The 26277-nt window shown below is 38.4% G+C and overlaps 1 protein-coding gene across 5 annotated transcripts in view; it reads right to left on the bottom strand.

Moving 5' to 3' along the window:
* Window positions 1–26277, bottom strand: part of LOC143258981 (uncharacterized) — a 135006-nt gene that overhangs the window by 58850 nt on the left and 49879 nt on the right. For 4 of the 5 annotated variants that reach the window (XM_076519657.1, XM_076519656.1, XM_076519655.1 and 1 more), the window contains exon 2: window positions 15997–16233. The exons of the other annotated variant lie outside the window; for it this stretch is intronic. The gene's annotated coding sequence lies outside the window, so the exon portion shown is untranslated. The remainder of the gene's footprint in view (window positions 1–15996; window positions 16234–26277) is intronic. 5 annotated transcript variants of the gene reach the window in all.

A 26277-nucleotide genomic window follows, 5' to 3' on the forward strand; every position in this document is an offset into this window, starting at 1 on the left:
CAAATTTGTATTGCTCCAAAAAGTACTCGACCATTAAATAGTACTCGACCAATTTCAAAAAAATTGTCAATAATCAAGCTTTCATAAGTTACTAAAAAAAAATCGCACAACAATAAACCTGGACTTATTTTAAAGTACCTTTATCTCTACTTTTACAGTTTTCGTTCATTTTCTCCTAAGATGGTTCTGCATAATATACCAATTGGAAAATCGAAGGCACGTTGCCAGACGTCTCTAAAAACACCGCATAATTTCCTCCTTGACTAAAAAACAACTTTAACAAAGAAAATATGATAATAACGTTAAATTACTGTTCAACATTCCCTATAAAGATGTTACTTTATTCGTTGTACTTCGCAAAAGAGAAAATGCCAGATTCGCCTATTCCGAGCAAGAAATTGATCTCCCGAATCCGGTAAACCTATGTAACGCCTCTATAACGCGATTCTCGATTTATTTTTCTTTGTAGCTGAACGGAGAAACGTCCGTACGTCTTTACATTCTTATCCGTTATCTTTTCATTCCGACGGTCACGCCAGGAAAAAAGGACGTCAGGGAAGGCAGAGGAAGGGCGGAGGAGGTGGCAGGGAGGACTCGGGAGGGTACAGCGAAAGGAAAATAAAGGAGAGAACGAGGGAGAATGAACGAAAGAAATGGTAGGAGAAAGATTCCAGGGAAAATAGGTGAACTGGGTCGTGGCCAACAGCTGCCTTCTGCCCATTATTTCTGTCTCTCATTGGTGCACGTTACTTACTGCTTCCGTTCGGCTGCACGGGAAAGAAAGAGAGAGAGAGAGGGAGAGGGAGAGAGAGAGAGAAAGAGAGCGCGCGAGAGAGAAAAGGTAATGTTCGGAGAAAGAAATAGAGAGAGGGTAATGTTCGGAGAAACAGAGAGAGAAAGAAAGAGAGAGAGAAGAAGAAAAAGACAGAGAGAAGAGAGAGAAAGAGAGAGAAGAAAAGGAAGTAGAGAGAGGAAAATGGATAAAGACAATCGATATCGTAAACGATTGGATATTTCGGCGACACCGTTCATCCATTAACCTTCCTATCATTTGACTTTTGAGACGCGCTATTCGAGCCCTGCACACTATCCACCGGATATACACACCGTCATTGGTTCTTCGTGAACGGAAGGAAGTCCTAGAGGTTTGTAACGAACACCGCAGTGGTGTCGAAATCACCGGGACAGTTTTATCACGGTGGTTTTGATTAATTTTTAAACAGTCTTGCTTGTGGCTTCTCGTCGTCTAGGATTTACCAGCAAACATGGGAAATTTTAAACGTAAAAGCGAAGCTGAAATCACAGTTTTATTATTCTTGCTTTACATATTCTATTGATTCGAAAAATTACTCCTTAAATGTTCTCTTAATCATTGTCGGACTCCCTGTATATTTGTCTGAAAATTTTTAAGAGATTTCAGATCGTTGCCACAGGTCAGGGTTAGATCATTAGGAAGATATTAAGAAAGGTATTGCTGGGAATATATTTTCGATTTTGTTCTTAGTTGTTTTTAAAATGTTCATAATTATTGCAACGCTCAAAACATTTTTAGGCGCGGCAGTAAAATTATTACAGCGCCTGTCGTTTGAAATATTAATTGATGGAACATCGATTGATGGAACATGTACGGAATAAGTTAGAAGTTCGTAATCATGACTTTACATGTTTTGCTATATTGCTCGGGATTTCAAACTATTACTACAGTGTAAATAGAAATTAATTTTTACGAAAAACCAATACGGTCCATTCAAGAAACATTCTGTCACTTTTACAATAAAATTACAGAATTTTTGATAGAACCAAGTAAGAGAGATTAAACCATTTTTAAACCAAACCTGAAATATTGCAGAACAAGGGAAAATAGGGAGGAAGAATATATAGATTATAATCAAGATTGTAATCAATAAATATTTCCCAAAGTCAGAACGCATTTTTCATTTCTTTCTTTAATTTTCCTATTTGAAGCTGGTTTCATCGGTTTGTCTTAATTGCATTGCGAAAATTCTACGATCTCGTCCCAAAAATGGCCGCCATGTGAGTTAGGTGTGACAATACAACATCGTTGTCCACTCGCCTATTCGCTGTCCACGTCGATTGTTCGACGAGGAGTGATTCTAATTCGCTGGATCGCCACTTACCCGGAGCACGCACTGTCGATGCAATTAACCTTGTCAAAAACAGACTAACAGAGAAATCCACGCTCGAAAACCGGTGCCGTTGCAGAGCGCGGACCGAATCCAATGGAAACAACGTGTGCCGAATGGGAAGTAGTATAAGTCAGCCATGTGTCAGACATGGTAAACGGATGGGACATTTTATCGCGGTCGTAAGTTTTTCTCTTCTTTTGCTACGTTTTCGCTTTTAAGATTTCGTTCCGAGCCGTGGACACGTTTCCGTATACCACACCGATGGAATAATGGATAGAGACGCTGACGTTTTATTCCTGGGAATAAAATGTCCCGTAAAAATGGATTCACGACGATAAACCGTTCAGCTCTCTTTTCTGACACAATGATCTTATCCACGCGAGCGGGACCTTCCACAAGGAAACACGAAATTAACACGCTTCTCTTAATCATCTCTGACAATTGAAACCATCATGTAATTTCGCTTTTCTAAGTAGGAAATGTCGTACAAAATCGGATACGCAGGTCAAACCAAATACCATTGTTCTTCGAAGACGAAAGCCTGTAATACGCAGTTCTCGTATAGTATTACACTCAAAAACGATCTCGCGACAGTTTGAGATTAGTCAGAGACTAGAATACATCGTCGTTCTTCGTAAAGCATAGTTTAAAAATTCGGAGGTGAAAAATTTCAGTGTTGTGATTATCTTTTCTACTAATACTTGGATGTAAAGAATCCATTGCGATAAATATTACACCGTATTTTGCAGACTTCATATAACATTTTTGATACGTTGTTTCCTTTCCTAATCGCTTGTTAAGGTATAAATATTTAACCTTTTGCAGCGTATCTCATTCGGGACAATAAATCGGATATAACTTGTTAGAAACTCTAAATCCGCAGAAAAGTGAATTCAGTGTATTAGACGTCTCGGATGAGCATATGACAGTTGCTCAAGTGTTGATGAGAGCGATGGAACGTATATATGCGATTTTTGTTAATTAAAATAAATTTTAAAATAAATCTAAAACAAAATAGAGTTAGGATAACATCTGTGATAAAATTTATGTTCATATTACATTATATTTGTTATTTAACAGGTACAGTAAATTCTCCCTAATTGACGCTCAGAGTGTACAAATGGACAATTAGGAAAGGGGAGATAAGATTAGTTTTAGAGTTACCGATTGTCAACACAACTATAAAAACAAATCACATGGCTCGAATAATTCCCAAATGATCGATTTTTGTGCACAATCTGTGCGTCAATTAGGGAGAATTTACTGTACGCGGTATTACCCACACTTATACACAGTTATTTCAACTATACGGGCTTTCGGGAAAAAGTCATAACTCTTAAAATAATTAATTTTCAAGTAAAATACCTTAATATTTTTTGTAAATTAAATACCAAGCTGAATCGATTGATAAATTAGAAAATATTTGCTTTCAACAAATTGCGATGAATTAGAAAAATTAGAATCCATGCACATGTAATCCTCTTTCATACTTCTCTTTTTCTTGTCGTATATCCCTAATAATAAACGGAATAATGATTATATTAGAAGAAGAAAGAGATCTTTCAGAAACATTGCTGTCAGCACAGTCAGCAAACAACGCTCACAAATGCCAGTAATAAAATTTCTTGTCTCATTTCGGTCGCACGGACAGCGCATTAATGTACATCATGCAGAGGCCAATGCACTTTATCCCAGCATGAATGCATCCACCACAGAATAATCCTGACATAACCTGAACAAAGAATCCAGGTAATTTCGATCGATCTCCAATCGATCGGGACGATTATTCGTTAGACGTCGAACAGGAGTGTGTTCTGGGTGTCTGTCTAGCTCTGTGCATTTCACGAGGAGTTATGCCACCTATGCAATTTTCTTGCCTCTGAAATGCTCTTGATAAAGATGGGCAGATCGTCTACTGCTTGTTTAATAAGTTCGCATCTGTGATGTTGCGGCTAGGAAACCAGAAAAAAGGGAATGTGCGAAGATGGGGTGAAAAGTGGGGGTCGTAGTGGGGTCAGTAATAGCAGGACAGTGGGAACTGGTAGACAGGGCATGAGAGAGAGAGAGAGAGAGAGAGAGAGAGAGAGAGAGAGAGAGAGGGAGAGAGAGAGAGAGAGAGAGAGAGAGAGAAGGAGCGAGCAGAGGCGAGAGAAGGAGGATCAGAATCCAATAGTCCAATACCGGGCTAGAACCAAAGCTCTTTGTCTCCCACTCAGATGCCAATAGCTGGGATGCTTTAGGCTATATGCCTACACGGGATGGCAGGCCACACCGTTGTATCGTAGCAGCGGCAGCATGATCGGCCGTTGGCTCGTCATGTGCCGCAGGAATCTTTGAAATAAATTTATTTGCTCAGAGCTCAGTCGAGCCGGGTCGGGCCGGGTGGCCGCTCGATACCATGCCGAAGTTATTACTGCATTTCGGGCCGAACTGCCGGAGGATGCGGTCTTGGTATATTTGGATTCGCCAGTAAATTGTTCCTTAATTAAACTTTGTAATTTAGTAATCACGGATACGTGTTTCTTTCTGCTGGATTATCACGCGTCGCACGTGCGGTTTAAGGGTCACGAGAGATCGAGAGGATTCGATGACTTATTTACAGTGTGGGGGATTGAGATAATTGGCTGCTATTAAAAGTTTCCGCAGCTTACAGCTCCAGGGACGTGCTTTAGCTCTCGGATGAGACTTCGGCCCATTTTGATTTAGAGTTGCGAACGTTTAGTCTATTTTTATTTTTTTTCTGGTAAATATTTTGAGTACCGTATCTGCCAGAAATAAAAAAAGAACAGTATCAAACTACTCGGCCAAACTTAAGGAACAGTATTTTAAGAACGAATATTTGTTGATCTATTTTGTATTTATTGAGTGAAAAGTAGAGATTTGGCTCTAACAAATAAGCACGGGCTGAATGTTACAAGATTTTTTTACACAAAGCTGCAACTGTTCAAGGTTTTTCTGACAATTTTTCTATTATTTTAGAAGAAATTTGTATGCTGATGTATTCAGTTCACCGTATTTAACACTAGATTTACGGAACCCGTCAAAATGACGGGTCAATAATTCTTTAATTTACGATTATTCACTTCGTAAAGATACATTTATGAGTTATTTATTCAATTTATACATATGTTACGGCAAATGTTACAATAACACTTGTTAAAAATCAGAATAAATGTCGTATTGTTACTTTTATAAAGCACTGGTTGATTCTCTCCTGTGATAAAGTTGCCATTAGATATAATTTGGATATAACAAATGCCAAACGAAAGCATTGGTACACAGCATTGAATTTTTCAGAATATAATATTCCCGGTCACTATTTTCACATGTGAAACGGAATTTCCAAGCATTTCCGCAGCCCGCAGAAATTTTAAGCGAAATCGTGACGTTATTGAAAAGTTAAAAGATATCGTTTTCGAAGCTTAATTAATATTTGATGTGAACTCATACGGTCCGTTTCCCGAAATTGGAATTCGCGGCGCGCTTTGCACAAGCAAATAGCGTTTCATAATCGTTCCTCAATTATAAATCATTGTTGACATTCGATCATCGTTTGCGTCATCTTGGACGCTGAACCTCTTTCTGTTAATCAGATCTCTGATCGAGTAATTTCGATTCGGTCATATTTGGAATTCTGATTGCCAAAAAAATCGAATTCTTCGAATATATTTACTGCAATTGGTCTGTGAGACATTTGTGCATTACGTTCGAACAGTTTTAAGACTTCTATTATAATTGTTTCAAAGGAGTTGTAGTTTAATGTCAATAGTTCCATGAATATCATTTTTGCGGACAAAAGTTTATGACAGTATTGCAATCAATTGCTTGTGTCTTATAAAATTTGTTTTTCATTTCCACAAAATGTATTATCGCATTAAGTCGAACCTTCTAGATTTAATTGAAAGAAGATAATGAACGGATCTCTAATCTCTGCTGAAAATGAAAACAACAGTTCCAGAAAATTAACGAAAATAGTTCGAAAAGTCAGGCAACTGTGTTATATCGCATTTCTAATTATTCCTTGGTATAGAAATTTCCTGCTTTTGAATATGTCATTATTTTAAAAAACATTCGCTGTTTCGAAATATTTCAATACTTTTGAAAAAATCGCGCATTTTAGCCAGTAAAAGTTTCCCAATGAAACGTGAGCTGCCAGTTCGACAGGTTTCGGGGACATTGTGCAGCGAGTAATGAATCGAAATTTCTGCCGCGTTTTCGTTGGTTGCTCGCGGTGCTCCGCGAACCGCTTGGAACTGCATCTTTGTTCGAAAGTTGTAGCATTTTGCCCGGGGAACTTTCCGAAGTCTTGTCTAGTTTCTGATTCACTTTCTGGTATGTTAATAATTTATAACGGGTTACGAGCGGGGAGCACAAGTTGCTCGAGATACAATCGTAAAATGGTATGTTTCCATGTCGCCTCCGTAAGACTCCAAATTATGAAATAATAAATGAAGTGACCGAACGATTTCTGACCGCTCGGTTGACTCGATAAATAAAGTTGCAAGCGAGTTACTAGTTAAAATAATATTTAAATTTCCAGAACATTTCTGCGAGTTCATTGAAAGTTTCCATTGTAAATCGTGCCACCCTGTACAGCCTCATTGATTTACGGATGCGGCAAAAGATCTCTACGGTCCCAAGCACTTATAATGGCTTTGCGAAAGTTTGCTGCCGCTTATAAACGTGAAGAGTGAATTTACTTTATTCCCTTGTCGAGAGCATTCTCGAGCATTGATGAACTTGAACAAGATCTTTGTTCTTCGACTTCCGAAGACGTTTAATTTCCTTTATGTCCCGTTTAACTGCAACCAACGAGTCACGCTAATTCGTTAATTTATTTGTACACTGATTTAATGAACACGATCGTAACGCTGTTGCAAATGAACAAAATTAATGAGTACCAGCTTCCATTCCTCTTTAACGTTTCATCAAATAATCATCGACTTTGAACACGTTCTTTGAGCAATTTGAGAAAACTACATGAGATACGGTTAAAAAGTTCGTTACACGCGATGCTCACGATCTCTTACATACCTTTACAAATGAATTCTATGCACGTTGATATGTAAAGACATAGTACGTAGCATAATCGTCAGGGAATCCATAGCTTCCCTTTGTGCTAAATTTGTAATATTTTACAAACGAGGTGCGCTGCTTTTAACGAGATATTTTAACAACGAAAATAGACAGCGAGACTGTGCTGGTAAAACGTGTTGGACAAAATGTGATAAAAGTTAAAGTGAAACGAGATGGTATTAAATTATTTTAATTTATTCGTTTTGATAAGAAGAATAGAATTCGACGATCGATTTAACGAGCAGATGAATTGGAGCGTACAATGTATAGATCATGCGAAGTCCGTCGAAAATAAACTTCATGTTCGTACAGCCGGCAGTTTAAAGTTTCTTCAGACAACCGAGAAGGATTAGGCCTCCGGTCGGAAAGTTCCATTTTACGAAGGCTTACAACCGATGCATTTGTTCGTGACAATAATTAATGTTCAGGATATAAGCTGGCTTATATATCTCGGGCAATCGCGAAAGTGATGTAGTTTCGTAATGCTGCTACATTCTAGAAAAGGACTGCGAATTTTTTCCGATTCACATACCGGTAACATAATTGTGCACTATATTTCTTCTTATTCTTCAACAATCATTTTTATATATATATCCTATTCATTTTATATTTATCACAATTTTAAGTATATCATATTTTCGAAATTACTAAATGTACTAATTTACCGTACTTGGTGTGCGTAGAACAATTTTCTTTTTAATACTAGTTTTCATAAGTTACAATTAGACTGCACATTTTATATACTTATAGCAAAAATTAATGAAAGAAATATGAAACTGTCGGGACATTAAAAGGATTCACGAATTGAATTTTGTATTTTCTTCTATTAGACTCATTATAATATTGCTATAGTAAAAGAAGAAATATTGTTCCGTTCAATCCTTGCCACATAGAAAATTTTATTTTCTCCTACGATTTTCGATCTTTAATGGCTATAATTGCAGTAACCTTGAGAAAATAACAAATACATCAGTAACGTGCGTTATTGAGTATTATATCAGTACGTTTCTAAAATGTAGAATCACATTAAACAAAATGAAGATTCGTTTAGATGTAAATGTCATAATCGAATGAATCAAAGAATTTTCTGTAAACAACGGAACTAAACTGCTGCTTCAACAAGAAACAAAAATTCCGACTCACGCTTTAATATTCCAGAGTGGAACAACGCCTTTAAATTTCATATTTCTCGAGAACCATAATCTACCAATGCTCCAAGAAAGAGATCCCGAAAAATCGCAAGGACACGCACGTTCGCCGTTATATTCGAGCTTAAAGCGACGAAAGGGCGAATTTGTACGACAAACGTAAACGTCTGGCCGCTCGAAGGCGAGACCCAATCGGCTGCATACGTATATGTGTGCTTGGTAGGGGCGCACGTGTGCAAGAACACTCGGAAATCTCGGACCATGGTATTGTGCTAGCCCGTGGCTGCGGTTGAAATCGGCCAGCGGCCGCGTTTTGCGGTCAGACGTGTCGTGTAGTGCCTTTTCGCACCACTCGGCGACGAAACGGCTCCTCTACGAGAACCCTGCCCGAAGAAACACTTCAACATTCGATTCGCATTCTCCGCCCCGGCGAAACCAAAGCTTTTGTTCACCGTCCGGCGACTGGAAACGGCTGTTTACGCGCTAGGCAAATGTGTTCCTGCATTATCAATTCTTCGTCTTTGTATAACCATTTTAGACAGTTTATATTCGGTTGTAGACATCTCAATTTTTGGGGATTTTAGTGGTGATTGACTTCTTTTGGGATGATGTCCAGATGATGTATTCTTATTTGATCAGTTTTTCATTCTTACAGGGCTATCTTAAATATTGTTGTCTATTGGCTCCTTTTGGCAGCTAGAGTTGTTCATATCATGTATCCTTACTTTTACAATTTTTATTTTCTAAGTACTCGTTTCGCATACTTCATTTATGGACTGTAAGTGTTTTAGGATAGTTCAGATGATGTATCCTTAATTTTACGAGTTTTTTATTGCTTAAGTATCACTTCGTATATTTCAATTATGGACTATAAGTGTTTTAGGGTAGTTCAGTTGATCTATTCTTAATTTTACGATTTTTATTTCTTAAGTACTCACTTCGTATAATTCATTTATGGGCTGTAAGTGTTTTAGTGTTGTTCAGATGATGTATCCTTACTTCATCAATCCTTCACTCTTACATATCCACTTTATATATCTATTTAATATTGCACTGTAATCTCCTAAATTTTTAAGAAATTCAGTGGCTATTGGTTCCTCTTGTTGATGTGGGGAAATTTGGGCTGGTAATTGTAATGAAGATGAAAGGTGTTGTTCAGATTATGCATTCTTCGTTTATCACTTCTTGATTCTTACATCCTCATTTTTAATTTGTAATACTAAACTGTAATGTCTTCATGTTGGAAGAATATTACTGGTAATTGATAGCTTCCAAGATCCTGTGACGAATATTCAGCTGATGATTGTAAATGAGACAAATGTGTTGTTCAGACAATATATTTTCAATCAATTGTATGTATGTACGTTCTCACCTCAGAAGATTATATTAGATTCTAATTTCTTTATGATCAAAGAATTTTGCTCTAAATTTTGTTCGTATAAACGTCACGATGAATATTCATCAGATAATTTCAAATAAGCTGTCAAGGTTTGTTTAGATACGAACATATACACGAGTTAAAGAATGCCAGAGAATATTTCTTTATTCGTTTGCAAAAACTGCGTTATGGCACAGTCGGACAAAGTGTCGAGACCGAATGCGACGAAGATAAAACGAACAGACACGAACGGAAAAGCGCGGACTCGATTTACAGCGGTCCGTTAATTGATTCGGTCGGGTAAAGGTTTAACGAACGAGCATTTAATCGAGCATCTTCGTCGCTTTGCTCCGCGGAATCGAGTTAGCCGGCACCGGGAAATTTGTTTGACGTAACGAATTTATTAAATAACCGGCTGCGTCGTGAAAAGTGGGCCAATCATTTTTAAGGCCCGAGAACTCGATATTTCCCATCGCAACGGTCGAAAGCATCCTTGCAATCGTGTTTCCGCTCAGAAAACTTTTCGCTCCTCCAACGAATTCGAGACAACCGGCAGTTTCCTTTCGGGCGATTTACGCTCGTCGAAGTTACCCTAATTTCGTAACAGCTCGTGCTTTTGTAACAGCTTAACCCCGATTTATTTTCACTCGTGCAATAAAAGGCTCGGCAGCGAATGGTTTACACGCTCGACAGCCTGCAAACGAAACGGCCAAAGCCGACTACCCGGCGCGTAAATACGAAGCTTTTAGACGTTTCTTTGCCGCGTGGGATGAACTTCTCAGTTTCTCATTTCTGATTCCGCGCAAGTAAACTGAATAATTGAGGAACGCCGCGCCGCGTCGCGTCGCGCGTTGGGAAGAAAAGTCGCAGGACGCTGCGATAACGCGGCTGTTTTTCCTTAAACTCAACTTCTCGACGCAACAATAGACTGGGCGTCGCGACTATTTTTGCAATTAGGCGATCAGGCCAGGACTTCCAAATGAGTATTTATGAAAGCTGAAAGAGAGTGAACCAATTTAAGAAAGAATGCCCCCCTTGTGATTGAAAATAATTTTTGACAAGGCTTTCGTGACTGTTTTACCTAAAATTTGATCGTTGTAAATCAAATTTAAGCAACAGTTTTTAACAATCACATTTATTTGACCAACTGATGCTAAAGTATCGGTACAGAGATTAATAAATCAATCAATCGTCCATAGAAGCAAGAATGAATGCTGTTTTTATGATTGAAATCAATTTCTTTTAAAGCATTATTGATCATTTTACCTAAACTGTGATTTTCTTAGAGAAGTTCCCGATAAAAGCCGTCGACAACAATTTGTATTTGATCATTTGAATCAACAGTGCAAGTTTGGAGATTGAAAATAAAATAAACGTATCAACAAAAATGAATCAATAAACATATTGAAAATAAATTGACACAAAGTACACAAAACTGCACAGAAGGATCAGATTAACAGATAATTAAAAGCAAATAATTCATAAAATGAAAATATATGAAAATAAATGAAAAACAAATTCACATCGTCGCTGGTGGTACGTGTAATCAGAATAAATTAAAGCCGACGGTGAAACTACAGCGAAAATAACAATAACAATAAAGCTTGTTTTACAAACATCGAGCGAATTATCTTTCCCGTTCGGAGGATAGAATTCGTGGATTGAAACATTGGAAAGCGTAATATATTTTCCGCGCGTGCTCGATAATTATTTGCTAAACCCATTTTCCGGCAACAAAAACGTCAATGCTCTCCGCTGAAACGTTTCAAACTTACGCGACACGAACCGCAGAACCACATTTACTTCGAAAAATATGCTCGGCAGCGATCGAACAAAAATTTTGGCTGGCAAAACGGTTGTTTTCCGTGATGTCTCGTGTTGCACGACTGGACGCGAAGCGGGAAAGTAAAAAGCTCGAAACACGAGCTCTCTCTCTATTCTGTTATTTTCTTTTTATTCGTTCCCACGGCTCGTAATGTATCATATTGATTTATCGAACCGCAGAGAGAGCCCGACCGGCCACGCGTGGTGCAAAGTCAGAAACCGGACGAAAATACAGGACGTATGGACCGGTTTGAATGCCGCGTTTGACTTAGTGAAGCTTAATTGCAAGTCAAACGCAAAACCGGGGAAGTAATCCGAATTAATTACGAATCATTGATCGTACACCGTAATTTCTGCCAACAGCTGTTTAACCCTATTGGCTCCGGAAACAATGCCGGCGCATTGTTATTTACCGCGTGAATCTTGTTTGTATCACATTCAATTAGCACTAAGTTCGTTTCGCCGACGACGCGCGCGTTCGATGATGCAAACCTGTCGATCCTCTCGATATTTATCGATTAATTAATCGACGTCGATTTTTTAATCGACGAACAGGTTCGCCCATTAAGTTCTGACTTGCTGCTTAAAAATTATCTTTTGTCTTTCTGTTTCCGATAGAAAGTGAAACTTTCAGGATATCGTGACTTTCTGTTCGTCAAACGTTACTGGGAATATGTAGAAAATGTATTTGGAATAATATTGAGAAAATAGTAGGTATGAGCCGTTTATTTTGAAAGTGGCATAAGTCACTTTACCGTAATGAAAAGTGGTGATTTTTTAATGTTTATACGAAATTATTTGTACTGAGAAAAATATCTCAGTATCGTGAGATAACAAATACAAGTAAATCTTCTCGAAAGTTAGCAAGCATATTTTGAAACGTGTTAAAACGCAAACCCTTAATGCCACTTTCAAAATAAACGGCTCAAATATTTATATTAAGGAAATATTAAATATAATAAATTAAAAAGTAGTTAGATTTGATCCCTCAATGAAGCTTAATCTTCCTCGGTGAAGAACAAACGCTTACGCATGAAATGTGATCCTAATTACGCGATATGTGTAACAACAAAAACGAATATATTTTTCTGGTGAATTTTGTTCTGAACATTTCGTCCTTTTCGGGCGAATTTGTAGGAATGAATATTCGTTATATTGCAAAATCCAGCAAATTTCCCAACGACACGAATTATAAATGTGCATTGGAATAAAATGATTTCTCGACGATTTTCCGAATACATATTGATTGCAAATAAATGCCGAGGAACGAAAGTATTATTCTTACACGACCCCTAACACGACAGCCCAATAATGAAAAGAAAGAAACATTGTTGCTATAGGGCAACTAAGGTCTATAAAACCAAGTGTCTCAAGGATATATCGACTTAAAAACAAAGTGACTTATGCCACTTTCAAAATAAACGGCTCATATATTGTTAACAATTTCCTAGCATTTTTATAAAATGTAAGACCGTACTTAACAAAAGCAGAAGTCGTTTGTAATAAAATCGTTCGAAGAATTTCTTTAAGACTCGAATACAATTAAATTCTTCACTGAGTACACTGTGCTCGATGTTCATGCGAACAGTTTCGAAGATCAAATTGAAACTCCATGTTTAAAAACGGTCTTTTGTCTCGAACTTCTGCGAATTCGTTTCTACTGTTTTCGACAGAAATGAAATTTTCAAGAAATTGCGATCTTTTGTTCGCCCTGCGAACGCGAATATAAAAGAAAATAAAGTTTCCAGAGGTGGAAAATATGCCAATGTCGGTGTGTTGCGGAGTCGCGGAGCTGTATTCGGTGAAATAGGTCCATTAATTAGAGACCGCAGATAACGCATCAACCAGGAATTCACCGGCGAAGTTTCATACCGAAACCCAAGGTTTCGAGTTTTGAAACTCTCCATGCAAACGTATAATCCGAAGTTGCTAGGAAATTGATAAATTATTCAGCCACGCCGGCAATTCATTATCCAGGACCGTTTAGTGTCTTCTATGTCGAGACATTGCGTTTTCAGAACACTATTCTGCAGCTTCGGCTAAGGAAAATAGTAAATCCGTGCGATGGAAATATGAGAATCTATCAACGGAGGATGATGAATTTACTCGTTGTCTGCATCTGCGTACAATTTTTAATCCTCCTTTTAACGTTCGTTTAAGAAAGAAGCTTAAAATATTCATTTCATCAGAGTTGCGAAAAGGGAAATTTCAATCCATGCATTTCAATCTTGCTTCATAAAGTCAAAACATGGTCAAAGGCTGGAATCGTGAGATAGAATTTTCCCCATAATTGTTCCTGCAACACTTTTAAAAGTTCTTGCACATTATGACATATTTTTAGAAACATATTGCCACGAGACAGGATAATTGTGAAACTTGTAATTCTAGTAGATAATTCTTTTGTGTATTCATTTTCGAATAAATTTTCGGCATTCTGCATTTGTTTTGCTATATTATTGGACAAATAATTTTTAATTTAGGTTTCACAGTGGTGATGCCGAACAGTTGCTAAATATGTCTGACCAATGTTTGATCATTTCACTTAATTGTCCCAGATCTTGATTTATTTACAATTCCACGAATAAGCTGTGAATCATATGCTTGTAACAAAGATATCAAATAATGAAATAATTTCTCACAAATCAAATCTAGGCAAACTTTATTTCAAGAACATTATTTTATTTTTAACTTGCAGATATTTCTCAAGTAACAAAGTACGCAACTGCTATCTTGCAGTAACTTCAGATTGAACAAAGATTTTGGCAATCCAAGATATCAACGTCCCGAAATTGAAAATTAAATCGACTTACCCTTATTGCCAGTTAACATTTATATACACAAATAATCGAAAATATATACTTATCAAATGTATTACTTTTCAAACAGTTGCATTAGTTCTACCATTAATAAGAAGGATATATTGTGTGAGTGTGTCACCTTTTTGTGTACTAAAAGGTAAGGAGATCAATTTTCCATTTTTTTAGATGCCCATTTTGAAAAATCTGACAAAATTATATGTTGCTAATTGTAACAAAAAGCAAAAACTATGAAACTGTAAAAGAGATCACTTCTTAGAAATCGGTTTTGCAGTCGTAAAGTCTGATAAAATGTTCAAATGTGTACCTAAGGGAACAGAATCTTCAGAATTTTGTTCATAATGGTTTGTTCAATAGAATGAGAGAAATAGAGCTAGAACTGTAAATAGCGTTCAACTCTGTGACCACTCCAATAGGAGAGATACCAAGCTGCCACTTGGGGGAAAACTTTTCTTTGAAGAACCTATGATGTATACCAAGTTCAATTCGACTTGGAGACACTTTTACCATGCTTATTCGGCCAGATCCTTTATATTTCATAAAAGAAAAAAAAACGTCGGACAAAAAAGGCGGACAAACGTCTGTCAGCAGTGACATTCCTCGACGAATCAATCCCAAAGTCGTCCACAAGAACACGAAGAAAACATTTGTTCGTATCGAATACAGTCCGGCGAAGAATTCGAGCAGCAGGTTTCGCAATTAATTTAGATAATAGCGGGTCCCGCGGCAGCATTATCATTATTATGCTCGGTGGAGACTCATGCGGCTGGCATTAACTCTCCGCATCGTGTAATAGCTTGGGGAGTTGCCCGTTAACCTTTCGGCGACGTGCCCGTCGCTCGTCAAAGAACCCGGGAAACAAAATTAACGGCTGAAAGACGGCCGGATGGGGATCCGTGGTGTCTCTGGCGCATCGGCGAAGACGACGATGCATTCGAGTGCATTATTAACGTCCGACCGAGGAACACCGGTCTCTGTCGGCGTAGTCGACGACAGACGGCCGTAGTGCTGGGCTTTCAGGGTAATTAAATGGGCAATGGGATGGGAGAGGGAGACAGGGGGCAGAGAGACGGAGAGAAGAGAGAATGGAGAGAGACCGAGAGATAGAGAGAGAACGGAGAGGAGAGAGAATTGAGAGAAGAGAGGACGGAGCGAAGAGAGGACGGAGCGAAGAGAGGACGGAGCGAAGAGAGGACGGAGCGAAGAGAGGACGGAGCGAACAGAGAACGGAGAGGAGAGAGAATTGAGAGAAGAGAGGACGGAGCGAAGAGAGGACGGAGCGAAGAGAGGACGGAGCGAAGAGAGGACGGAGCAAACAGAGAACGGAGCGAAGAGAGACAAAGAGACAAAGAGAAAAGAGAGAGGAAGGGAAGAGACACGGGCCACCGTAAAATGTGGTGGCTGCACGGAAGGTGGCCGTCGTCGTCATCCTCGTCCTCGACGTGTGTGCACACGCGTAAGCATTCGCGCCGATATAGTATTGCGAGAGTAACGACGGAGAACGGGAGGAACCGACGGAGGCCACACGACGTGGCCGGGAATGAGACAGAAACGTTGTAAACGCTGATGGAATCCAGAACCCATCACTCTCTCGCAAATCTGATTACCTTCTACTGCAGTTCTGCCAATGGCCCGTTCAACCTCGTCCTACGGACAGCTCGCACGGATATTGCTGTGCGTGGGTGTGTACCGTTCGGAAGTGATTCTTGTTCGCCCGGTTAAAATACAGGTCGCTCGATCTGTCGCAGACTCTCTAGCGTCGCGACTGCCGGCCAGTGGTACACACAGGCACACACGGGTCGAATGCTCTTCTTTTCAGCGGGCCGTACGCCATCCTGCGCACCCTGCAACAGTTTAATGAGTATTCGATCGGTGTTGCCACACAGGGGATACTTCGGCAACGAAATTAAAGCTGTTTTGGTGGTTTTAGTTGCGTGATATTGGTGATCATTGACGGTGGAGTAATTTCTGAATTACGGCTGCTGGGGAAGCCAAAATTTTAGTTAAACCCCTTGCATTATCATTTCAAGAATGTAATCTTGTTATCTAATAAAATGGTTTCGAAAACATTCAAATTAACTTTTCTAGAGTGGTAATAATATTATAGATTTATTTCCGGCATGTTTTGGGGTTTCAGAGGGCAAAGTTCACTGTTAAACATGAAGTCTTGGATCTAAGAATATCGTCACTCAACAAAATGATATTTGGAAAATATGCATGTATCGTCTGTAGATTTACTTCTAACTAATGAAGTTATTGAAGGATCATAGAATTCTCAACAAGTGACTATTTGTGTTTGGTTGAACTTAATCTTTGTACCCAGGAGTCTCGGGCAGTGCAGCTTCAATACTATTGATTCCCCGCTCAGAGACACCCTCCGCCCTTTTAAAAAATGATGAGAGTGAAAAGATGCGTTCAATTTAAATTGTGAAACTAGTTCACCAAAAAGCTTTGCATCAGTTATTGTTGCACCAAGTGCGGCAGAACTAAATTCTTCAGACCGTAATGTTGTCCTCGATCGAAACTTGGTATTCAACGTATCTTCCGTAAAACATTAAAAAAAAAGATACAAAGTCGTTTTTGTTTCTAGGAAATGATGAGCAACAAAGATTGTTCCGAAAGTAATCACAAACTCGATAAGTATCCTGTAGCAAATAGAAGCTCAAATACGTTTTTTTAAAACAATAATCCGAAAAGAAATGTTCAAACTACGTTAATGGAATTTGTATATTTGTTTCCGTCTTAAATTGCTTCTGGAATTGTAAAATTTTTTATCACTTTGACTGTCACATCACTCAAGTATAGGTGACGGAATTATTTGCTCTGATTTGAAAATTAATTTTTATCCTAATGTATTATATCACTCTATAATTTGATCAGGATTTGCAAGACGCAAGAATATTGAAAATATAATTGATGTCGTACAACTTAACATTTCACTTCTAATTTGATTAAATAAAATACTTTAATCTTATAAAATTTTTCAGGTGGTTAGCATGGCAGTCGAAGTGTTAACGAACCTTCAGCTACGAACTACAGATTTTGTCGAAACGGTAAAATAATTCTCAGAAAGCGAACATTAACGTCGCGGAACCAAATATTCACCTCAGAATCCCGCGGCAATTGAATTCCGCCGAGATTATGGTATATGGTAAACGAGCCACTATAAATATCGCTCGCAGTATCACCAAGTGCCGATGAAGCTATTTTTAATCGAAACAGGCTAGTATTCGGGGCGTGTATGGGGTGTCTGGCTGCCGGACACGAAAGTTTTAGGGCGCCGGTCACATATATCTCGAAGGTAATCGTCGGGAACGACACGGAGACGGACTATAGCGACCGACCATCGGAAGACCGTTGCCGCCACCTTTTCACGAACCCAATTTTCATTTAACGACCGTCACTTCGAAGGACTCTTCTCTCCCGGTTCTCCGCTTCCTCTGTTCCACGGCGCTTTCTGGCCTGGGACGGCAAAACGAGCCGGAAATCAATGGCGGAGGCAAACCTCCGAAGCACCGAATTCGATTTTCGAGAAGCTCGTAGCTCGACTGGGTCTGGTTAACACACACGTGGACCCGCAAGTCTATGTAGAGCCGATGGAAGTGATTTTTATTCAGCCGGATCTCGTTCGGACGTCCTCTAATCAGCGGCCACAAATACCTTTCCGAAGAGCTAGTTTGTTTCAAGTATTATTCATTTCTGGTTTGAAATTCTTCTCAAAGTCTGATTCCGTGAAAATATTTCTAGACGAGGACGATATTTTAGAAGTGACTCGTTGAATGTGCGATTGAATTTATTGCAAACTCATTCTGATCACCGAGAGATGCAAGCAACGTGTTTCTGCTTTCACACAATTTATGTTTAGATGACAATTTAGGTCTTGTGTTATTCATGTTTGAAAGACGTGGTTCGAAATGATTCTTCAAAATTGAAGTCTGTGAGAATATTCTTCGTTGAGGACAAAATTGCAGAGATAGAGTATCTTTAATTTACTAGGACTTAATGCAGTTTCATCCTAATTATTAATAGCGGCGACGTTTCTGCTATCGGTCAAGTTTTATTTAACCAGATTCAGAAAGAAGAGCTAATTTATTGACGACGCAGTTTGAAATTCTTAAAATCTAAGGAAGAGTTAAGTTGCATGCAATCAATGCAACTTAATGTAGATTCCAATATGTTAAATATCTACGCGCATACACTATGCAACTCCAGGAAAGGATCAACTTGCAATAGTTCAATAATTCCAGCTTCCATAACCGTAACTACTAGTCTCTACTACGAAACCGTTTTTCCCGACGCATTACGAGGACTATGGATTTTACGCAGCAGGATCTCTTTCCTTAGCAGACTTTCAGGAAGCTGTCCTTATCTGGCGGTATTAAATCCCGCAGTATCTCTGTCTGCTTTTAGGGGAAGCATCGTAGACAGCTAGAAAAGGCAACGTGGAAAAGGTTCCCGCATGAAAAAGTGAGATTTAACTCCGCAAAATGTGGGTGTTTGCGCTTCGGCGTGTACACGGTGCTGTCGATATGTTTTTTTGTTTTCTGCCGGTGCTTCCGGGGCCGGATGAAATATTCACGTGGCAGGAAAGTGGACACGGGAACGGTCGCATGTTGTGTGGCGCACCTTGTTACGTGCATTACGGCACCGCCGAATTTTCCGTGCTTTTGGCCCTCAAAGAGCGCCAGTTTCGATCCCGAAACAACGCGGTCAATTTTAGAAGAGTTTAAAGGGCTTGCAAGGGCCCCTGCGCGTCCCCTGTCTGTCCTCTGTCTGTCCCCTGTCTGTCCCCTGTCCGTTTCCTGTCCGTCCGGATGGCAATTTCCTCCTCGCTTTCCGGTGTAGGCGTTTGTGCTACCGGCCCCGCCGAAAATATGCAGCAAATTGGTGTCCATATTACTACCCGTAAATCACTGGAGACTCACGCGGCGAAATTTAATACGCACAGAGCCTCGGGAAAAGTGTTTCGACACTGTTGTCCCGTACTGTCCACGGGTGGTATGCTATTTTTCATTTTAACAGGCTTAAATGGGTGAAAATTATTTTTTTGCGCAGCCTGTGTTTGCTGTGCGATGCTAGAGATAATATTTAATTTAATCTCTGCGGTCTTGGTAATGGACAGTGAGTAAAACGTGAACGTGTCTGACTAATGCTTCATGATTTCACTTATAATTAGCCGTCGTTGATGTTGCTTTTATGCATTTATGACAAATGGGACTCTTAGTTGATAAGTGGAATATGTCCAAAATGATAAGAAATGAGTTAATTGTAGAAATGGTTAGTATTAAGTGTAGTTGTTTTATTTACCAGTGAAAATTGTTTATATTTTCTTTTATATTAATATGAAATAGGGATGATTTTTGCATGGTAAATATAATGACCGTATCATATATATGTGTACGTGTACATTATAGTTATATTCGACTAAAGGATTCTCTTATACGATAATCTTTTCCTATTAAGTAAATGTATTAAATAAATTCCTATTTATGTAGCATTAGGAATGTCGAAAATGATAAGGAATCCAGTAACGAATAAGTTTCTGTAATATCATTGTAAATAATGACATACGTAATGTAGTATTACACTGTTTTTATTGGAAAGTGTTGACTACTTTTCGTGTAGTACTATGAAAATGAGTTAAGATTACTTTTACATTAATTACCATATGGTATAAGTCACCTTTTTACAAGAAAGCGATAACACAACTGAGTGCAATGATGGCACTTGATTATTTGTTTTCCTTGAAATCGTGTTTCTATTCTTCCACTTTATTTTCTTACAATAGATCTACATTCTGCTCTTAATTTTGTATGAAGTCAACTTGTCAACTAAGAGGCTCGAATATGTATGTGTGCATGTGAAATATAAAACAATACAAAATTCAAATAAAATTATCTTAGCTACAACTTTTAATCAAAATTTTTGTTGAATTGATAGTTCTTGCGGTAACTTATACATATCCACAATGATCAAAACAGATTAGTTCAATACCTAGTTTCGACGATCATTTCTTTTAAACATTGCAATTAGTATAACTGTTTTTTCGATTAATACAGAGTATTTTCCACGATAGATAATACATACTGTAGAAAATAGGTCTAATAAGGGGCAACTCGTTGATAAAATATTCAGACAAGGCGGTCTATTGAATTAGCGTCTCGAACATTTCCGCATTTTGAAAAAATGAGGTAGATATTAAAGAATGAGTGCCGATCCCTTCTAAGAGAACACCATCAAGTGCAAAGTTCTGCACTCGGATTATTTGTCGACGACAGCAGCCATACAGCTGTGAAATTCGTGAAAGATGCATTTTCATTCTTAGCACTACACTTCGCCGAGTGGAAGGATACATTTTAATTCTTCGCGTCAACTTCGACAGTGCATGGCCGTGCCAACGGTTATCGATCTTGTCATCTTAAAATAAAGACCGATTTCCGTCTACCCCTAAAGAGGAACATTGACTGGTTTTCAGCTGTTCATTACACGGATTTTAAGCTATCATTTCTGCATTCACCAAAGATAAATAGTATTTAAAAACAATGTCTGACCATATTACAAACTTATGTTACCATTAACCTTACAAATTTTTCAAAGGAAGCAATAAACAATGGAATACAAAACTGTGGAACTCTGAGATAATAACTTTTCCAGATTGTTCTAACGTTAAAGTAAAATTGTTCTGCAATTGAAGAAGAATTGCTTCAATAGTAATCAGACATTGTTTCATCCGCTACAGATTTTGTTTAATGATAATTTTTTGTAAAGCAAATCACTTTCTGTATCCCCTTTCTTTTTTTGCGACGTATAAGTTACAATTATAAGAGAACTCATGTTATGCCTAACATTATGCCGCGTTCACACTGATGTTCGCAAACAGCTCGCGATTTGTGCTCGCCAGCAGTGTGGACACTTTTGCTAACAACGAGCAGCTTCTCAGCGAACAACGAACACTGTTCGCTCAGGAAGCGGTATATCAAAGGAACTGTTCACGAGCTCGAAGCGTGTCTGGACCTGTTTGTAACAATTCAACGCCCTTGTAACAGATCATGAATTCAAAGCGAACAAATTGATAACTGTTCGTGAGCAGTTCGCAATCTGTTCGCGAGCTCCAGTGTGGACACGCTGTTGTTTTCGTTGGCTGCCTGCGAGCAGTTCGTGTACTAGTGTGAACGCGGCATTAGATCGTCTAAAACATAATTGGTAATTTTTGGACCAAAAATAATGAATAATCTAAACATGGCAGCTGTTTGAAGTTGTCGGAACGTGTCACTTCCAGCGTGTATCATATGAAAGTGAAGGTCAAAACTGATAAAAAATTGTTTTAAAAACAATTAGGCGTAATCTTGATCGTCTATGAACATAAACTCAGCTATATCATCTTCCCAGACTGTTCTAACACTGACGAAAAATTGTTCAAAAAATATTCGGGCATTGTTTTACCGCCCGTAACATAGTATACGTTCAGTTCATAGGTTCAGCTGCATCAGTGTTCGAACTGTTACGTATACATGATACACTTCGATGTTTAAACGAAAAAATCACGGGCATTGGCAAGATTGCGAAAGCAGCAAAAACTTACGATAATCCCGGCGATGGCAATAAGTACGCCGATGCATATCCGTAGGTTTTCTTTTGTATTTTCATCGGTCGAATTCGAACGTCGGGGGGAACTGCAATGCGCGGCAGCCAGGCAGCAGGGAATTTATTAGCTGCAGTAATCTGGATTGCTGTTTCAGTTCCATGCCGTTCGCCGGCAAGATGAATGGCTCTGAACGCATCCGCGAAGATAGGCCAGAATGTTACATTCACGATTTACACTTTTCTGGGTTTTCCAATTTCTGTTTCAATTTCTCGTGGCGCGTGCATCGCGTCGCGTCGCGCCGCGTTGATCGGTTTCATTTCAATATCAAGATCGTTGGTCATTTCGCATGTTGTGTTGCGAAACTCTTTGCTCAAAGCCGGAGAATCATTCTACCCGTTGCATTCGCCTCAGTGGGATCATTGAGCAAACTGTAATTTTGCGAAATCAAAATAAGGAAGAAAAATTTGTTTTGGCGAGCGTGGTTCTTGTAAAAATTGAGCAGAAACGTTTATGTTTTTAGGGAATGTTTGGACAATAGATTCTTATGAACTTATTAGATATGCTTTGTAAAATCTAAGGATACACTTGTGCAGTTAAAGAATAATGGGATTATATGTTTAATTTTCGTACAATTATTCTTTTAGTCAGCAAAGATTTTTCTCTTGATAAAGATTGGCAAAATTATACAAGATATCAAAAGGCTAGAAATTAATATCCCTTACAAAAATAGGTAGAAATAAAGCAGAAATATTATCAATATTTGTTAACGTAAATGCACGATGATCCACATGTGGTAATACTGCGTTGAGAATAATTATTGTAATTTTATTGTATGCACAATAATATTATTAATACGTGAATCTGAATGTTGCGAGTTCAGTGATTATTATTGAAATATATATTTTCAATGTGTCAGTTGCTTTAAAATCACAAAGGTTAGATTAAACTCAATTGTATTTAAAGATTTATCATATTCTCAACAGAGTCAGAATTTTATTTAGTGTTGTACTAAACTCGGGACAATTTTTTTTTTCAACTCATTACCTTATAATTCTGCAACAATTGTCAATCAACGAAGCACCCCAAGTAACAGAACCTACACCTTTTGAGGTTTACATAAAAAAATATTTCATAGCTTTTTCCAATGTAACAGAGTCATTTGGAAGTTTATAAATAGTTTTCCTGTAATTACACATACTTCGCTATACCAATCCTTGATACGCATGAAATCATAAAAACGACGAAATCAGGTAATCCAGGGAAACGCAAATACTGTCGAATAAAACGAAATAAACACACGCGCGTGGTCTCTGCCAGTGCGTGTACTGTTTGCTTTTCATTATCATCGGAACGTTTTGTTCCGACGTTATCACTCAAGCCGAACCGTCATCTCGATTCCATTGAATTAGGCGACTTATCGCGCGATCAAACAAGCTTGCTGAACGATTCGAGGATATTGAAAGTGTGTTTACAGCTCGCTCATCATTTCCGCAACCAGCTTTTTCCTTTTTCCCCTTTTTTCGGTTTGTTTCTGTTTTCACCGTGCGTACAAAACTCATCCTCGCGGATATTCGAAGCGAGCAAGGAGAGAGAGGGAGAGGGAGAGAGAGGGAGAGAGAAAGAAAGAGTGAGAGAGACGTGTTCATCGATCGCGGCAAATCTGAATTGCGATTTCCCCTCTCTCGTCCGATTCCCAAACGTAAATCGTTGGCGACGATCGCGATCGCGTATTCATGACGATAACTCGAACGAAAGCTTGACGGGACTCACTTTAATGGATTTCACGTTAATTAAAGCTCGAGAGTTTCCTCGGGCGACGACTTTCCAGATAATTTTCACTCTTTCAACTGACTCTGATCCTTAATTTCCCATCGCCGCGCCGCCGGGAATGCGCGAAATCCGGCATATAGTTCGCGAATCTGAAATATCTAAAAGAGAACTTGTCGTTTTCCACCGCATTCGCCTGCGCAAAATATGGCGGCGATTTTTTGCCATTCATTACCATTGATCGACAGATTCAGCACCGGTAATCTTGTTATTCTGCTGGAAATTTTTATATTTTCTGAATAGATTAAAATTATATCTTTCATTCAAAATTCCATACTGTAATATTTTGTGATCGGTTATAATTAAATAATTTAAGATCTCAATATCATTGTATGGTGATTTAAGTTTCATTAAATATCATTTTGATATTTTCTTTATAATGAAATAGTCAAGCTAATTTAGAATATACATTCAAAAAGCGATAGCTATAGTACATCGTTTTGTAATCAGGTGAGTCGACATACCTCGATTTTATTCAACATTTTGATATGGTACACGCTTACATATTTATTTAAGACCGATGAATATGTTTCTACCAAAAGAATCAGACATGAGCTTATTTAATACAATAATTGATAATCCCGTACAATATATTAATCTTTAGTCAAAACGCCTGAGTGAAAAGTTAGACACAAACAGTTCGGCATGAATGGTGTTAAAACGAAACAGATAAATTAATTCAGAAGCCAACAAGGCCATCACAAGTGTATTGATAATTAAAATATTTGTATTAAAAATATATATATGGTTTCACCAATAGTACTATAGTAATACAAGTATTTAATATTCACATGATAATTTTAGATAAAGCCTGGTATGTCTGAATAAACTATTGCAATTTATTCAATATATTCATATATTTATGCACTTGATCCTGTAACGATTAAATCAGATAGAAAAGACAAATTTTATACTTAGATTAGCAATTACAAACTCAATTGATAAAAATCGGAGCAAAACACGATTTTATTGAATTTATTATGGAATATATTAATAATTAATAATAATAATTATTGATTATGGAATTTATTCGAATAAATGTACACTTAAAAATACATACGCAGAAAAATTCATTTCTATCGTGTCAATAAATCTTTTCGTTAAAAGTAAACACACCAAAATAACCATGATCGAAAGACAATCTACTAAGAAGATATGAAACTGAAGTTCGAAAGATCCAACATTTCACGAAAGTGTTTACACGTCGCCGACAAAACAGTGTATTTACGCGTCGTTTTGGCGCAACGACGGACAATCGGATTATACGGGGAGAGCGATTCTCTTTCGTTTCTATTAACAAGCCAATTCAATTCGTCGTCGGATGAAAACTATTTTCTTTGAGTCGACGCAGAACCACTGTTATTCCCGGTCTCGTTGCTCCGACGTCGTTGCACAAAGCAGTTATTGAATCTTTCATGAACAGCGTTCTCTGGACTCAGTGGCTCCGGACTGATTAAATTTGGAAAAACCTCCGTCGCGACGCGAACAAGCTTTCCCACGGTCCCTGTCTTCGGGAGCGTCTCCTGGTCGAGATCACTCTCCGCGGAGTAGAAACTATGGCTACCAGGGGCTAACTTGTCGGCAAGTTGCTATCAGTTCGAGAGAGAGTTCTACTCTCGGAGAAGCAACTATCAAGAGTTGCGTTACCTATCTGCTCGAGAGTGTGCTTCGGAGGTGGTTGTTGTGTCTGAGTCGACTTGAGAGGGGGCTGCTGCGAATTAGCCTCACGGGGTTGAACTTATGCTCCCGTGGGTATATTGAGTAGCTTGCCGAATTCTACAGAGTTTATGCTCGAGCGCGAAAGCGAAACTGACCAAGCGAGTGAACGTATTAACACGGTGATTGCTGAGCAAGCTTCGTGAAAATTTCCGTGAAATTGTAGCAATTTGGTTAGCATTTTGTGTAAATACTGTAGACAATGGAACTTTGTTTGCACAGTAATGAAATGTTAAGTCTAACGGCATGTTCTGCCCGTTTTTTTAAATTAACCCTCGCAGTACCGGCGATTAAGCGTTCACGCGCGAACGGATTTAATTGTCGTCTATTCTTGGACTGTGATTGCCTCCATCCGAGATAGTGTTTACAAACATTAATTGCTGCGAACTATGTAAACATTATCTCGGACGGAGGCAATTGCGGTAAAATAGACAACTAAATCCTTTAGAAAGCGAACAAACTTTAAAGTCGATTTTCTCGGAAACCGAATTCCCGATAAAAAAATGTTATAGCAAATTTTTTTTTATTTTTTTCACGTAGAATCACCTATTCGGTTGTACTACGAATTACAGCTCACCTTGTATAGCTGTTAAGAAATTGATATGTCCAATACAGGAAAAACAAATCTATTTCTCTAGTCTTCAAATATTTATCCTTCCACATTTTCTACATCTGACATAAAAAGTGTACAGAGACAGTTAAAAACAAAACTGCATCTAGTAAAAGCTGTAAACATTGGACGATAGGAGACGATTCAAAT

The sequence above is a fragment of the Megalopta genalis genome, chromosome 3 (genome assembly GCF_051020955.1).
Source record: "Megalopta genalis isolate 19385.01 chromosome 3, iyMegGena1_principal, whole genome shotgun sequence".
NCBI lineage: Eukaryota > Metazoa > Arthropoda > Insecta > Hymenoptera > Halictidae > Megalopta > Megalopta genalis.